Raw genomic sequence first — 4,306 nt, forward strand, 5'->3', positions numbered from 1 at the left:
CTCTAAATGGACATGACTACATCCATCACTTAGAGAAAATACAAAGACCAGTTCTGAAGTAGCCTTAAAAGAGTGCCCTTTGCTTTAGCAAGGGGACTGTGCAATTAGAGCCATGAGTTCCATGAATATGACTTTCTTATCGCATAATTTTTTAGAGAATGTAGTACCCACCCATGATCATGTAACATTACAATTGTGAAACAACATTAATACATTCGAGAATTAACATCACCCAATAAAAGGCATATCTTCAAATATTGAGTCAAAATCTGAAAATCAAAACAGTAAATAGAGAGAATACATTAAAAATCAATCACTTAATTTGAAAACCTTGAAAACAATAACGGCCTGCTGCTGTTTCTTCAAAGGCTTGTGAACTCTTTCTGAGTGGTTAGGAAATACAGAAGAGCAAAATGGAAGACATGATTTGGACTTACAGTCTTTCCTGTGTTTTTTTTTTTTTTTTTTTTTTAAATGAGCCACACAAGAGTACTTATGTAAAAGTTGGCGCATGCCTGTTACAGAAATGCATTCATACCTGAGAGATTACAACCTCACTCTACCAAGTTCTGAAACTTTAATCTAGCACAATGGCGCCTTTCTGTGCAAACAGCTGTACCCTGAAATTGAGTACAGTAAACTTTCAGCCACCAGTAACTTTGACCGAAATTACAGATTCCAGAGTATGAATATGAAAATCACAGAGGCAGGGAAGCACACAAGTGATAGCAATAACAATGTTCCAAACCTACCTATCAAATGGAATATTCCTCCCTTTATATTAACCGTGGGCTAGGGAAAGGGAAGTTAATAATAGACTTTCTGGTACCAGTCTACACTGTATTTCACTGAAGACATAAATACAGATATATGGAGTCTGAGCACAAGGAATTCACAATCCCAATCCATTCCAAAACAATTCCTTTCACGAGAATAACCAAAATCAAAACCAAAACAAAACTCCAGAACTTGCTAATTATAAACATTAGTTTTTTCTTAGTTTTAGTACAACAAGCAGCTAAGCACCATCTATAACTATAATATCTGCAGACATGCCAACTTTCTCTGGTTTCTGAATGTACCATGCACAGGTTCAATATAGGTCGATACACACACACACACACACACACAAAAACAAAAAACAAACCAAAAAACAAACAAACAAACAAACAAACAAAAAAGCCCTGTTTGTCTTACCTTATAGACTGTCCGAATCTATCTTGGATGAAAGTATTCCATGGCCACTGTGTGCTCCCTGACACCACGCCCGGCTCATACACACGTTTTTTAAAATATTTTTTATTACGTATTTTCCTCAATTACATTTCCAATGCTATCCCAAATGTCCTCCATACCCTCCCCCCCCCTTGTTTTCTTAAAGAGAGAATTACAGTAGACCTGAGGCAATTGTGGACCACACCTTTAGCCTCAGGAGGATTTCTGCATTCAAGGTCACCCTGGCTTACAGAGTGACATCCAAGTCAGCCAGGGCTACACAAAGAAAACCTACCTGAGAAAAAAATAATAATTGAAAGAAAGAAAGAAAGAAACAAACAAACAAACAAAGAGAGAGAGAGAGATTGAGAGAGAGAGAGAGAGAGAGGAGAGAGAAAGAGAGAGGGAAAGAAAAGGGGTGCTCCACCACACCTGGCTTCCTTGTTTATTTCTAAGAATCCTTGGAAATATGATTTCTTTAATCTGTGTACCCAAGACTAACACACACACACACACATGCACACAAACATGGAGTGAGAGAGAAAGATAAGGAGGTATGACAGGAATTTTACTTTACAAAAAAAGAAAAAAGAATTAGAAAAATTTAAAGAAATTATACAGAAGCCCACTTGATGTCAAGTAACAGTAATCACAGCAGAAATATTGCACACACACACACACAGACACACACACAGAAACACACACTGTCATTAAATCCAACATGCCTTCATGATCAAAGTTCTTTAGTCAATAGTACTAGAAGGAACATGTGTCCAGGGCTGGTGAGATGGTTCAGTGGGGAAGAGCACTGACTGCTCTTCCAAATGTACTGAGTTCAAATCCCAGCAACCACATGGTCCCTCACAACCACCAATAATGAGATCTGATACCCTCTCCTGGTGCGTTTGAAGACAGCTACAGTGAACTTATACTAATAAATAAATCTTTTGCCTGAGCAAGTGGGCTTGGCTAGAGCAAACAGAGGTCCTAAGCTCAATTCCCAACAATCACATGAAGGATCACAACTATCTGTACAACTAAAGTGTGTACTCATATACATAAAATACATAAATCTTGAAAGAAAGAAAGAAAGAAAGAAAGAAAGAAAGAAAGAAAGAAAGAAAGAAAGAAAGAAAGAAAGGAAGGAAGGAAGAAGGAAAGAGAGAGAGAGAGAGAGAGAGAAAGAAAGAAAGAAAGAAAGAAAGAAAGAAAGAAAGAGAGAGAGAGAGAGAGAAAGAAAGAAAGAAAGAAGAAAAGAAAAGGAGAGAGACACAGAGACAGACAGAGACACACAGAGAGAGAGACAGAGAGAGAAAGAGAAAGAGAGATGGAAAGAAAGATACTTTCAGAAAAAAAATTAGAAAGAAATTACACACAAGCCCACTAGATGGCAAGTAACTGCAATCCCAGCAGAAGTATTGCACACATACACACACAGAAACACACACAAACTCTGTCATTAAATCCAACGTGCCTTCATGATCAAAGTTCTTTAGTCAATAGTACTAGAAGGAACATAAGTCGGGGGCTGGTGAGATGGTTCAGTGGGTAAGAGCACCGACTGCTCTTCCAAAGGTACTGAGTTCAAATCCCAGCAACCACATGGTGGCTCACAACAACCCACAATGAGATCTGATACCCTATCCTGGTGGGTTTGAAGACATCTACTGTGAACTTATACTAATAAATAAATCTTTGGCCTGAGCAAATGGGCTTGGGTAGAGCAAGCAGAGGTCCTAATTTCATTTCCCAACAATCACATTAACGATCACAACCATCTTTACAACTAAAGTGTGTATTCATATACATAAAATAAATAAATCTCGGAAGGAAGGAAGGAAGGAAGGAAGGAAGGAAGGAAGGAAGGAAGGAAGGAAGGAAGGAAGGAAGGAAGGAAGGGAAGAATGAAAGGAACATATGTCAGTAAAATAAAAGCCAGAACCTTTTCTGCTTTTGTTTTCTTGATCCTAGAGATAGGGTTTCTCTTGGTGTAGCCCTGGCAGTCCTTTCTGGAACTATCAGTGTAGGCTTGGGTAGCCTCAAACTCACAGAGGTCCTCTCTGCCTGCTTGCCTGCCAGCCTCTGCCACCCACACAGCCTGGCAGAAGCCAGAATCTCTTTTTCCCTCCTATTTATATATTTCTTAGTTTGTTTGTTTGCTTGCTTGCTTGTTTGCTGTTATTACTTTTAGTTTTCAATGTAAGTGTGTGTGTGTGTGTGCTGCCTATATGACTACATGCCAGAAGAGGGCACCAGAACCTAGGACAAGTCACCATGCACCCCCTGAGAATTACTTTTTAAAAAAAAAAAAAAAAAAGGAAATTCTAATCACAGATATCTGTGGGGCTGTCAGAGTGCTTTATAAGGCTTACTGTAAATAATAAAAATTGTGTGTCCTTTACCAAAAACAGAAGGGAATGGAGGTGGTACCCCTGCATGTTTGTTGTCTGCATGTCTACTTCCTTGTTCGGTCACTGGCTTGCACATTGACACTTTGACCTCATTAAGATGAAAGGCGACCTTTTTGTGGCAGCAAAAAAAACCTCCCTGGAGGTTTGGTGGCCTACCACCTACACAAGCTCAGGCACGGAAAATAAATTAATAAAGATCTCTGAAACACAAATCTGGGGCTGGTACTAGCTGGCCATGGAATCCTATACACACACATGGAGTATTAATTTACAAGCAGCTACATCATTATCTGTGAGGGAGAGAGACATGAAAGAGTTTCCACAGCCTTTTTATTGGTGGTCAGGGTTAGGATTTCTTGTTTATTTCTTTGTTTGTTTGTTTGTTTGTTTGATTTCATTTTTTTTTTTTTTTTTGAGACAGGGTTTCTCTGTGTAGCCTTGGCTGTCCTGGAACTCACTTTGTGGACCAGGCTGGCCTTGAACTTAGAAATCTGCCTGCCTCTGCCTCCCAAGTGCTGGGATTAAAGGCGTGCGCCACCACACCCGGCTCATACACACGTTTTTTTAAATATTTTTTTATTACGTATTTTCCTCAATTACATTTCCAATGCTATCCCAAATGTCCTCCATACCCTCCCCCCCCCCCCTGTTTTCTTAAAGAGAGAATTTCAGTAGACCTG

The sequence above is a fragment of the Mus caroli genome, unplaced genomic scaffold (assembly GCF_978045245.1).
Source record: "Mus caroli unplaced genomic scaffold, Mus_caroli_1 scaffold_56, whole genome shotgun sequence".
NCBI classification, from domain to species: Eukaryota; Metazoa; Chordata; class Mammalia; order Rodentia; family Muridae; genus Mus; species Mus caroli.